Source organism: Mauremys mutica, chromosome 3 (genome assembly GCF_020497125.1).
Source record: "Mauremys mutica isolate MM-2020 ecotype Southern chromosome 3, ASM2049712v1, whole genome shotgun sequence".
Taxonomy (NCBI): Eukaryota; Metazoa; Chordata; order Testudines; family Geoemydidae; genus Mauremys; species Mauremys mutica.
In genome coordinates, this window is record NC_059074.1 from 29,648,310 (window position 1) to 29,661,253 (window position 12,944).

At 42.5% G+C, this 12,944-nt stretch overlaps 1 long non-coding RNA gene across 1 annotated transcript; it reads left to right on the plus strand.

Moving 5' to 3' along the window:
- Positions 1-2,160: 2,160 nt before the first annotated feature.
- On the plus strand, positions 2,161-12,518 carry LOC123367491. Its single transcript, XR_006578497.1, has 3 exons — positions 2,161-2,380; positions 10,025-10,160; positions 12,060-12,518. It is a non-coding gene; the product is annotated as an uncharacterized LOC123367491 (long non-coding RNA).
- Positions 12,519-12,944: the final 426 nt, after the last annotated feature.

Here is a 12,944-nt window from a genome sequence, read left to right on the forward strand (position 1 = left end):
CTAGGTAGTTTCACTGGTCTTGAACTTGACTCTGATATATGAAGGCAAAACCATTGCATTAAATGGGTTAAAAATATAACATTCCATACTTTTCCATAACAGTTTTCACACAGCTCTGCCATGTATCATGATCTGCGATGAAAGGATTGCAATCTTCTGAAGGTGAAAATGAATGTGCAAAGTTTTAGTCAAAGATGATATTATTTATCAGTTATAAGAAAAAGCAGCAAGCATAAAACATTGTATTCAACAAGGCAATGAGAGAGCATTCAACTGTGGATATTCATTAATACCCAAATTTATACATAATGCTCACTTCAGGCTGTCCCTCTGCTTACCGGAGGATTTTTATACTTTCCATCTATTTTCAAATCTCATCTGAAAACTTCTCTATTCTCCGTTGCCACTACTTCATAATGTATGTGCCTCTGCTTTTATTTCTTCCTGATTTCAAGTTTGTTACTGTAAATTGTAATACTGTAAAAGCACTTTGAAATACAGTTTATATGAAAGACCCAATGCAAAATAATGATGTATTGTATACATAGGTGATATTCCTAAAAAATAAATATATACATATTTAATAGAAGTAAACAGCATTACAATCACATTTGGTTTATACATTTAAGGCATGATTTCACATTTATGTTGAACAGCATTTACATATATGACCAGTTCCACTGGAGGTTTACTGGGTTAAAGGACTGCAGAATTTGGCCCAAGTTTAGCTTATTTCCATCCAGAGTACTGCAAGAATGTATATTATCTTCCATTGCCTTAATTCCAGAGGGAGTAGAACCAAATTACATATCACATAAGTAGCAGTAGTATAGATCCTTAGGGGTAAAATTCTCCTCAGCTGTGTATGCTAGTACTCAGCTTTGATATACCACTCCTCAGGCCTTGGTGTGGCTTAAATGATGCAAGGGAAAGAAAATGCTCTCTTTCTGGAACTATGTACTGCTAGATGGCATGAATAGCCTTTGGCTCCATTGAATGCAGCCAAATTCTAGCTTTCTTATTATTGTATCCAGATTACCATGTAAACTAAATCTTGGTGAACATCACCTCTATGATGGCGTGGCAAGAAATTTTGCCTCAGTTGCCTGAAATGTCTTATAACACTTTAAATTAAAAGTCTGCAGAAAAACCTCGGGAAGGGGTTTAAATCCGTGAAAATTGTAACTTGCTTAATTAGACATAAAAGGAGTGGTGATAGTGTCAGGACCCTTTGGTATGCTCAGAGTAGTGATTAGTTTTAAAAATAAGGACTTAATTAAAGATAAAATAATAATAATTTAAATGGAAAAGTTCAGTAATGGCAGCCACAGAGAGAAGTAATTCCACAGTCACACAGTGCACAGTCAACCTGTAGAACTCCTTGCCTGAGGAGGTTGTGAAGGCTAGGACCATGATAGGGTTTAAAAGAGAACTAGATACATTCATGGAGGTTAAGTCCATTAATAACTATTAGCCAGGATGGGTAAGGAATGGTGTTCCTAGCCTCTGTTTGTCAGAGGGTGGAGATGGATGGCAGGAGAGAGATCACTTGATCATTACCTGTTAGATCATCACCTGGCATGGCCACTGCCTGTAGAAAGGATATTGGTCTGACCCAGTATGGCTAGTTTTATGTTCTTATATTCACTTCCTGTGGGGAATGACTAAGCAAAACTCCATAGAAATACATTGGAGCCCATAGAAATACATTGGGCTTCCAGATGGGAAGTAGCTACAGGTCATCCATAGGTCAGCTAAGAAAACCCCCATAGGAATGCATTGAAGCTCATTGGAATGTATGGGGATGATGCAATTGGGAGGTAGGATTGCACCAGGTATGACTCAGCAAAGTCCCATAGAGATACATTATAGCCCCACAGAAGTCTATTGAGTGGGAGGTGCCAGCCGAAAGTTGGAAGCGGATTGGCTGAGCTTGGGAGAGCAAATTGTATATAAGGGTGGCTAAACACTGTAGTGGGATCAAGAACCTGGAAGAAAGAAGAGGCTACAAGACACCTGCAAGGAAGAAAACACCAGCGCAGAAGAAGCCACCTGAGAAGCATCAGCGGAACTCTATGAAGCCAAGAGCTGCCTGAAAAGGAGCTGTTGCAGCAGCACTAGCAGCAGCCCACCCAGAGTTCTGAGGTTGTCCCGGGCAACAGCTCTTCTGCTACCCAGCAAGCAGGAGGCCACCGCAGCAGCTACCAGGCGGGATTCTGTCTCTCTCACCTGAGAAGCCGTTTTATCTTAGCAGTAGCAAGCAGTCACTCTGTGTCAGCAGCCGCAGGCTCAGCAAGATCACCCTTCCATTGCACCCCAACACCAGACAGAGCAGAAGGACATTTGAGATGGTCTCAGAAGGAATTTTAAGAAGCATTTTGTAAGTGAATTTCCTTTTGCTTAATATCCTAGAGCACATGGGTTTCAAGTGTAAATAAAGCTGATGTGTGTCATCTGAGTGAGATCTCCCCCTACCCATTTCGTAACCGCCCAGCTAGTGCTTACTGGATGTTTAGCTTTTAGTATTGAATGTTTAATTGATATATTGTTATATGTTTAATTGCTATATTGGTATAAGGCATAGAGTATTAAGTAAATGATTATATTGTTATTGCATTGCTTTATTTGCCGCGCCACTTCACTTTTGTAAACCTTTATTGTATTTGTTCCTACTTATATCTATCTCTATTCTTTCACTGTAACTACTCATTTCTAAATAAATATTTTTGTTTTCAAAGATTTACTGCTTACTTGTCTATTCTTCATCGGAGGGCCGTATCCCTGTCCTTTCAAGAGAAAGCTGGCAAGCTGTGGCTTTTCCTGGCAACTCCTTTATGGTGGGCCACAACCCTGGTTATCAGTTTAAATAGTTATAAAGGATTATTGAATCAAATCTTCTGGTAAGAATAGAGGGAGATGCACTTCCCTGTAGAATAATTTGGTGCAGAGCCTAAGAAGGACAGGTTTTGTTCTTTCTGAAGTAATTACTTAGTGTGGATGTGTGTTATATAAATAAAATCGGTGCACACTATAAGTAACTACAACATTTGGGAATTTGAATCTATGTAGTTAGCTTAAAATCATAAAAAAACCCAAATCATACCCCTTATAAGCACTCTGACCAGTGCCTTCATAGTGGTAAGGCAGCAGGGGTGGACAAGATTCATCCAGAAATGTTGAAATCACTGGACAATGTTGGGGTGTCATGGTTAATGCTCCTCTTCAATGTTGCGTGGAAGGTGGGTGCAGTACCTCTATACTGGCAAACCAGGTGGTGATCCCAACCTTTAAGAAAGGAGACTAGAGGATGTGTTCCAGCTACAAGGGTATCACACTCCTCAGCAAAGCCTATTCCAGGATGCTGGCAAGGAGGTTACGTCCATTAGTTGAACCTCGGATTCAGGGGAAACAATGTGGATTCCGTCCTGGCTGTGGAACAATGGACCAGCTCTTTGATCTCTCTCAAATACTTGAGGGGTTGTGGGAGTTTACTAATCCGGTCTTCCTTTGTTTTGTAGACCTGGAGAAGGCATATGACTGCATTCTCTGAGATGTCATGTGGGAAGTGCTGCAGAAGGATGGGGTGCCGGTGCCACTTTTGCGTGCTATCCAGTCCCTCTATTCTCACAGTGCGAGTTGTGTTTGTATTCTTGGCATTAAGTTGAGTTCATTCAAGATGGGTGCTGGACACTGACAAGGGTGTGTCTTGTCCCCACTCCTGTTCATGATTTTCATGGACAGGATATCAAGGTGCAGCCGAGCTTTGGAGTATATCTGGTTTGGGGACTCGGAGGTGGCATCTCTGCAGTTTGCAGATAATGTTTTCCTTCTTGATTCTTCAGACTGCGATCTCTCATGCACACTCAAATGTTTCACTGCCGAATGTGAAGCGGCTGGGATGAGAATCAGCACCTCCAAATCAGAGGTCATGGTCCTTTCCCAGAAGAAAGTGGACAGTTCTCTGCAGGTGAAAGGGGAGCAGCTGACTTAATAGAAGAACATAAATATCTAGGGGTCTTATTCACAAATGATGGCAAGCAGGAGCATGAGATCAACTGGTGGATTGGTGCGGCGGTAGCAGTGATATAGGCGCTGTACTGGTCTGTGGTGGTGAAGCAGGACATGAGTTCTTGGACAAAGCTCTCAGTTTACAGGTCGATCTATGTCCCCATCCTCAACTATGGTCATGAACGTTGGGTAATGACCAAAAGGACAAAATCATGAGTACAAGTGGCTTTACTCACTGAGACAGGGGGAGGGGCTACACTATTCAGAAGAACCTCAGACTAGAGCCGTCACTCTTCCGGATCAAGAGGAGTCAGCTGAGATGATTCGGGCACCTGATAAGGATGCCCCTAGGAGGCTACCAGGCACGTCCCACTGGGAGGAGGCCTCAAGGCCAGCTCAGGACATGCTGGAGGGGTATTATATCTCCTGTCTGGCCTGTGAACACTGGGGAATCCCCCAAGAGGAGCTGGAACCTGTTGCGGAGGAAAGGGAAATCTGGTCCTTCCTACTCCCCATGCTGCCACTGCGACCCTAACCAGGAAAAGTGGCATAAAGAAAAAAGAACATGACCATACAGTTACCAAATACAGCTGTTTCAGCACAATCTTGATAAAACCTGAACCAGATGAAGTATACTTAGGTGTGTCTGTAAAACCCAGATTTCCCTGACAAACAGAAGGAGATTTGAACTAAGATCCTCTACCTGACCTGTATGGAAAAAACATGGGAAAGCGACCTAATAATCTCTTTGACACACTAACAAGGAACAGAATCCAGATCCCCTTCCTCCCAGTCCTCTCCTTCCAATACACAAACCTCTAGGAAATAAAGCCAAATAAGCCATTTGTACAAATTTCTGCAAACTGAAACAATGGAGTTTCACACAGCTCAGATAGAACACTTAAAATGTTGCCTTCTTCTCCCAACCTCCACTGCCTGCTCCCAACTCTCTTTCGAGAATTAAATCATAGTTTAAAAAAAACCTCTTCTTGTTTATAATGGCTCTGTAATAATTGCCTCATTAAGGCAGCAATCATCTTTCCTCAGAGGATTTAATCCCAATAAGCAAGAGTAGAGAGAGTTCAGTGGTGAAATGTGTGTGATTGTAGCAAGACTAGCAGAGTAAGGAGGTCACAGGAGTTACTGCAGAGCTGAAAATTTTAGCTGTCAATTAGTTCTCAGATTTTTTTTTCCAAATACATGAATACTGCAAAAATTAATTAGAAACTACAATTTCCAGAGCTACAGCAGGTTTAATCATTCAGTCCTAAGTGCAAAAAGATACCAACAGTCTGCTTCAGGTGGGTTGGATACAGTCAGGCTCTGCCTACATTCTCAGGGAATTGGATGTTTCTGCTAAAGGGATAAACCTTGATGTTTACTTGGCTTACCTGAGGAATCATCTCTTTCCCACAGCTGCAGTCATGAGAGGCATACAAACTGGATGCCTGTTTTTATACAGGGGGCAGAGGTGGTTCTGGCAGGGCACTCTTTGAGGGCTCCAGGACTTTGGAACTGGCTTTCCCCTCGGTCCGAAACAGCCTGTTTATGGTGACCTTGCAAGCACACTATGAGAGAATTGTGTCTGACAGGGTGTTTGAAGAGGGCTGAGGGTATGCCTCTCATAGCAATAAAGGAATGGCAAGGAGTTTCTGGCCAGTTGGCCTAGTTCCTGTGGATGATTATTGTAATGATGCTGGGATTGCATTGGATTATTAATTCTATATTATGGTGCTTAGAATATTGGAGAGGTTATATCTAAATAATTAAATATTCACTTCCATTTTAAAAGGGTGAATAAGTGCAGGGCCGGCTCCAGACCCCAGCGCGCCAAGCGCGCTCCTGGGGCAGCGTCCCACGGGAGGGTGGCAGGCGGATCCGGTGGACCTCCCGCAGGCATGCCTGTGGAGGGTCCTCTGGTCCCGCGGCTCCAGTGGACCTCCCGCAAACGTGCCTGCGGAGGGTCCACTGGTCCCGCGGCTTCGGTGGAGCATCCACAGGCATGCCTGCGGGAGGTCCACCGGAGCGTTGGGACCAGCGGACTCTCCGCAGGCACGTCTGCAGGAGGTCCACCGGAGGTCCACGTCTGCAGGAGGTCCACCGGAGGTCCACGCCAGAGCGCCCCCCGTGGCGTGCCGCCGTGCTTGGGGCAGCGCAAATCCTAGAGCTGCCCCTGAATAAGTGCATGTATAATTGCAAGTCTTCTAGCATATTTCAATAAATTATAGACTTTTGACCAATTAACTCATCCAAATTATCAATAACCACTGTACACCTCATTAAACCCCAGTGGCAGTGTTAGGCATCTGCAATCCATGCAAGCTAATGGTGATCAGTTACGTGTCCCTGGTGACAAACAGTTGCATGGAGCTGGAATGTGCCCTACCTGTGTGGAGAAATGGCATCCATTCAGTATGATCAATGCACTGTACATGCAAGGAGATCACATTGTGAATAGAATGCAATTTTGTAGAGCAGAAGGGCATTCTCCGCCACACAGGTAGAGGGCCCTTGGGACTGAGCTTTGCAGGGAGGACCCACAGGACAAACGTCACCACTGCTAAAGCTTTCTAATCTATCTTCCTGCTCAAAACTGATAGTGTGCTTCAAAAGTCAGAGCAAACGGGAAAGCAAATTCCAGAGTCAGGTGCATCACACTGGAAAAGCTCTGCCACTAGTTTCCACGCTTTTAAACCAGGGGGAAGTTAGTTCAAACACCTCAGTGGAGCTCAGTTGCGTGCTACCCCACAAGGAAAGAGGCAGTCAGTAAGGCAGCCTAGGCCTAGAATGTGTATGTGAATTTTTTATGTATACATTGTGGTGGTTAGACTTAGGAGTTAACATCTGATTGAGATGAATGACAGCTATTTACTCCTCACATAAAACTATTCTTTTCACACGCTGCTCTGAAGACAATCACTCAGGACCTCAGCAGTTCACAGTCAAGATTTTCCTCACTACAGGAATGACTAAAAATGTAGGGCGTAGTTCATCCATTATTTACCTGCCAATGAAGTCTTTTTTTAACACTGATGTTCTGCAGATCTCAATGGCACCACCAGCAAAATGTTGGAATGAAGATCCGCCATGTATCAACATAACCAGCCCTTGAAAATTCTAGACAACAGTAGCAGCTATTTGAAGAGGAAACTTCTGGTTTTGCTAAGTAATCTAAGCATTCAGGGGAAAAGAGAAATATTCACCATGAAACACATGGGGCCTGGTTCTCCCCTGCCCTGGAGCATGTGTAAAGGGAGTGTAAAACTCTGCTATGGTGATCCAGTAGCATTTTATGCCCACTTTGCAAAGGTGTAAGTGTCTAATCAAGATCAAAGGCAGGGGAGAATAATGCCTATGCTATTTGGAAATAAAAGTATTGTATAACAAATGGGCATTTCTGAGCCTCCAGCAGCTAATGGCCTCCATTATGCTGGAAAAATAAAGACATGGTTTATGAAACTGGCAGCTTGGGAGCCCTGCATACGATACTCTAAGATACTTGCAACCTCCTTTAATGCTCGTTTAATAACTACATGCGCCTTGGCATCCTCTTCTACCCACAAGTGTGAAAGAGGATGGGCTCCCCCAGACAATTCTACCTACCAAATTAGCACCTGAGAGTCTGAAGTGTTCACATGACAGAGATTGGTATGATGACATCAGAATCTCAGTTTTCATTTTTAAAAAGTTTATGGCCCTCAGTTGCAAAAAAAACAACAACCCTATGCAAGCTTGAATACATGACCCAGTGTAAATGATGCAGAGATGTCTGTATGAGTTTGCAGACAGCCACCTGCGAAGGTGGAAACAGTAACCATTAGAGCCATGGAGGAAGCCACCTTGTCCCACATACCCCGCCTATGCAGACCAAAGATCCCCACTACTGTCTACTTTTTCTTGAGGCCAGGGTTCTTGTGTATGGGGAACCCCATGTTGAGATGTGACTATGGACCCAACTGTCTTCATCAGCTCCTTAATTAGAGGTGTCCTGGCTAGCATCTTGCAGCACAGACCAAGAAGCAGCAGGGCTGTTGAAGGGTCATAGGAAAACAGTAGAAGCAGAGTGAGACTATGACATCCAAATACTACACTACTAGTAGTTATAAAAACTCCAGCAGATAATGTGTGGGTACAGGCACTACATAGGGAAACAGCTTTCCTAAGAGCCATGGTCCTGTACACTGAGTACCAAGGGTGAACAAATCTTGCCTGGGCAGGAGAATGAGAAAAAGATTGAGAGTATAGACATCTGTCACTGCCAGTCCTCTTTGAAGGAAAAATCTGCACGGGTCCACATTTTAGAGACAGAAGGCCAATAATATCCAATTGTAAATCATTGTGTTCATTATGATTTATCCTGCCAGGTTGTTTCAGCCACACTGTCTTAAATTGAATGTAGATGTAGATTATGAACCAAGCAGAAGATCAGTGTTATGCATGCCCCTTTTTACAGTGATTACTTCGCTTATATAATAAAGGGTTAATTTATCCCTAATATCTAGGCCCCTGATTTTAGCACCATATTGGTTCTCTTTCCCTAGTGACTGAAGTGCCTAAGATGATGTTGATATCATATGGCCTGGCTGTTACGGTCTTTTATGATTGAATGGAATATTCCCAAACCCTCCAATAAGCAGTAATGCAGTGCATGTGACCAATGACCTGAGCTGGAACTGAACTGTTACTTGCCTCCTTATAGTCCTCGAGACTCAGTGGGGCTTCAATGAAACATAAGCATTGTGACTTGAAAGTCCTAGCAGATGCTTTGTGATTCATGCATAAGCGTCTGTATGACCAATTTCTTGACTCAGTTTCAGGAAGCCCAATGATGGCTGTGACGTAGCATACATTGGCACTACCAGTAACAGTAGCAGAGTTTCTTGTATGAGTTCTTCTAGATGTTTGTTGTACAGCGTAATTTGTGGCTTAACTTTGACAACTCTAAATACAAGCAACTCATATTTTGTTAAATGTGATCTTAAAAGCTTTTCTCTGCCAATGTCTGAGTGCAAATTTGAGTCTTTCTGGCAACAGTTGTTGGCATCTGTAACATATAAAGCAGAGCAAGTAGTGGTGTCCTTTGCAATACTTTAGGTTTTAATGTTGTCATCATGTGTAGCAGAGGAAAAACAGAGCCCTGAATTTAGTTCTTAAGCAGTGAGTAAGGGAGAAATTGATTGGCACATATTTTAAAATGTATTTATAGAGGTCACCATTAGAAACTCAACTTCAGATACCACATTTCCAATGCTAACTACTGAGGAAGACTACTGTGTCTTACGGAATGTCCCTGGGGATCACTATATGCAGATATACAGTAAAGACATGTGCACATAGCAGAGTAGGAGAGTGACTGCCTTTTGTAAGGGCTAGAGAATATGGCATGCTGGAGTAGGTGTGAAGAGGCTGCACAGGAATCTCAGAGACCTCAAGAGGAATTCTTATCAACTCAGCAAGAATTCCTGATGGGAATGCCCAGGCATGCACACTGGCCCTTTAAGAAAGTGCAGCATAATCTCCCTCACTCCTGTAGTCGACACCTTCTTTCAAACAAATATTAGTGGTGCTAGGAGGAAGCAGGGACTAAAATATTCTGGCCAGTCCCTGTGCAGGTGTGCAAGAGTTGAGGGAGATTTTCCTGTTATCATCCCCTTGGTTCAGTCATATTGGTGTTGACTGGAACCGAATGCTTGAGGGGGATTTATCTTTGAAGCACTCTGTTTCACCTTTAAATATGGCATTATGACCAATGCACTAGAAAATATGATGGCGAACAGCACAATGTGGCCTCTGAAAAGAAAACATCTGGATGTCACAAAAACACAAACACCACTCCCTGCAAAATGGTTAAATTATACGTTTGTGGCTAAAAGGCTTGTGATGTACATGAAATACCCAGGAGTGGATACATTACCTGTGGGGTCCAAGGTGGTAGATTTCGCATTGTAAAATAATCCTTCCTTCCTCTTTAAATGGGATTTTTAAAGTACAATAAAGAAATATTGTTTACTTACAGTGGAAGGCTCATCTAATGGCCTCTGTATTGTAATGGAGATGGCAATACCCCGGGAGAAGGAGAGGCCTTTGGTTTGTCAGCTTTAATGAAGTGCACTCAGTACACAGTTTCAGTGAAGACAGATACCAATAATAAGGTAAGTAGAACTGATGAGTTTAGGACCTATTTGCATAAACCGGTACTTACGTCTTGGAAACGCTCACATTATAGATATAAAACCACACCATTTCACCCTCACAGATTTATTACATTTAGGCAGAGTTATTTATCTACATAAATAAAATGTTGTGTGCTGGGTACTTAATGGTGCTTCAGGGATTTCCCAATTTATCAACTCCTGTCTGTAACAATGCAACAAGCAACTCTGTGGACACAGTATTATTTATTGCAGAGTTTAGCTGTACATTGTTGTTTTTCTCTTGCTTGTTCTGGATAGGGAAGCATACCAGTTTGACTCACAAACTGGTGCTCTTCCCCAGTCACCCTATGACAGGATTCATCTGCAATATCATTTTGCTCCTCTGCATTGATGCTCACAGTGACATCCAGTGGTGTAGCACATTTCTGCTACAGGATTCACTGAAATATACAGTGCACTGTATCATAGAGACAATTCAGGCTTGGAAGTAATTTAATTCATTCCTCCTACATGCCCCAATGCAGCAAAGCATTTAACCATGTGCTGAATTTTAAACATGTGAGTACTTCCACGGGACACATGTTTAAATAATTTGCTGGTTGGAGTCAGAGTCCTCAGCCCACCTGCAGGACAAAGCCTTATGGGATAGATAAGCTCTCAGCCAGGGAACGCATTTCTCTCTCCAGTGGCTGTGGTTTGCATGATTATTTGTTGGCTGAATATAACATGATGCACTATTTTATCACAATCAGCAGCTTCAAGACCAGTGCAATTTGCCTACTCACCCTCTGGCTTTGAGATCCTTACTTGGCTTCTTCTCCTTCCCCCCCTCTCCCCTCGCCCCCACGCTGAACACAGCCTGGAGCAGGTGCATTTATGGAAGACAAAGAAAGACATGGCTGCGTTTGTGGGACGGGGTTGAGATGTACAATAAAGTGGATGGGTTCACGTTCCTTTCTGTCTACATGCTAAGGAGAGCTGCAGCCTGTGGACATGAGGAGTGGTATGTACCCCAGCTCCGTCAACACTACTGAAGACCCTCTGTGGGGGCACACAATGTCCAGGCTCTATGGAGCTGGGAGGATGCAGAGCAATGGAAGCAGTTGTGCCTCTCTAGATTTTCCTCTTCCCAAGCCCATGGGGAAACAGTACCAATTAATGCAAGCTGAGGCTGTATTTACCTACTCTGTTTCTGCCTGCTCACGCCACAATCCCATTGTACAAGGAGGAAGCAGTCAAGAGAAAGCTTGGAAACATGGTTCTTGTCCAGGGACCAGTCGGAAGCAATGATGGCTGGGAGTGGGGGGTCACAGAATGCCCTTTGCTTCCTGCACATCCCTTGAGATCCATTGAGAAAACAAAATCCCTGGTTCTTCTATGGGAGACAAGGTAATTACATCCATCTGATGAATGTGTTTGTAGGACAATATTTGAGTTGAAACTCAGCATTGCCTTTCCTTTACCCAGGGCAGAATGGGGCCCATATAATTTTTTGTCATGCAGCTGTAAGATTCAGAAGGGTCAGGTCCTAAGCAGATATAAATCAGACATAGCTCAACTGACTTCAAAGGAGGTATTTCACTTTTTACTGCTAAGGATCTTGCCCATAAAAATCTAGAGTATTTATTTTTTTTAAAAAGTATCCCCTTTTATACAATTACATCTGACAAATGTTTTCCATAATTCAGAGATTTTAAAATGTCATATTAAAATCTATTTGCTCCCTAAGAGTCTTCCAGATCATGTTATCTCTTTGGGTTGTTAATCAAAAGAAATAGATTTTATTAGAAGCAGGTAAATTAGTTTAGATAAAATGAGACAGGACTTAACATTCAACCAAAATTCAAACAAGTCCTCTGGAATTCAATAAATTGCTTCCTCCTCATTATCTTTCAGTTCCATGTGCCTCAAGAATTGCAAGTTTCTGGATAAAGTCAGAAGCTGAAGTACCAAAACGCTGCAAGTCCCATCACACAGCTCCTCAACTTGAGATTCCAGCCCAATTTTGCAAACCCAAGAGGTCAGGATAACTTTCAATAAGGTTTGAACAACAATCCTAATTTTTATATTGGTCTGACCTAAACCCAACCTCCAGACCTGTGAACATTTGTTCTCACTTAGACTGTCTGCTCTGTAGCACCAATATACAATAGCTACAGAAAGGCATTGCTTTCTTTTATTTTATCTTGTGCACCATTTGCAAAACGGACAGCTGAGTTCTGATTCCATACTCTCTGTTGCTGGTGACAATGTATGAAGCAGAAAGAGCAGAGCTTTGATTTTCAAATGCTAGGCTTTAGCTTGTTTGCAGTGCTGACACTTCAGAGAATCTTGTTTGGATTTGTAAACTGGGCAAATTAGATATGGAAGGTCAATAAAGAAATCATAAACACAAAGCATCCTAATGTCATTTTTTTTTTACAGTGGACTTTTCAAACTTGGACCACACTTTTATGTTCACAGCTCACTAATCAAGACTTAAAACATACCGTGCTTTTGATCAGTATTTTCTATTAAAAGGACAAGAACATTCTAAACAGCTAGAAATAGAAGATTAATCTTGTGAACTCTTATGCAAGCAATCCCTACTCACACAAGTAATCCCACTGACATCAACAGAGATGCTTATGTGATTGAGATTACTTGTCCAAATAATGGTTTGTAGGATAAGATCTGTAGTAGATTCTTCTATTCCTGTATTCCTTTCAAAAACAAGATTTCTCCTGATATTGTTGAGCTAAACGTCATGATGATGTTTATTTCATCTCATTGTTTCCTCCC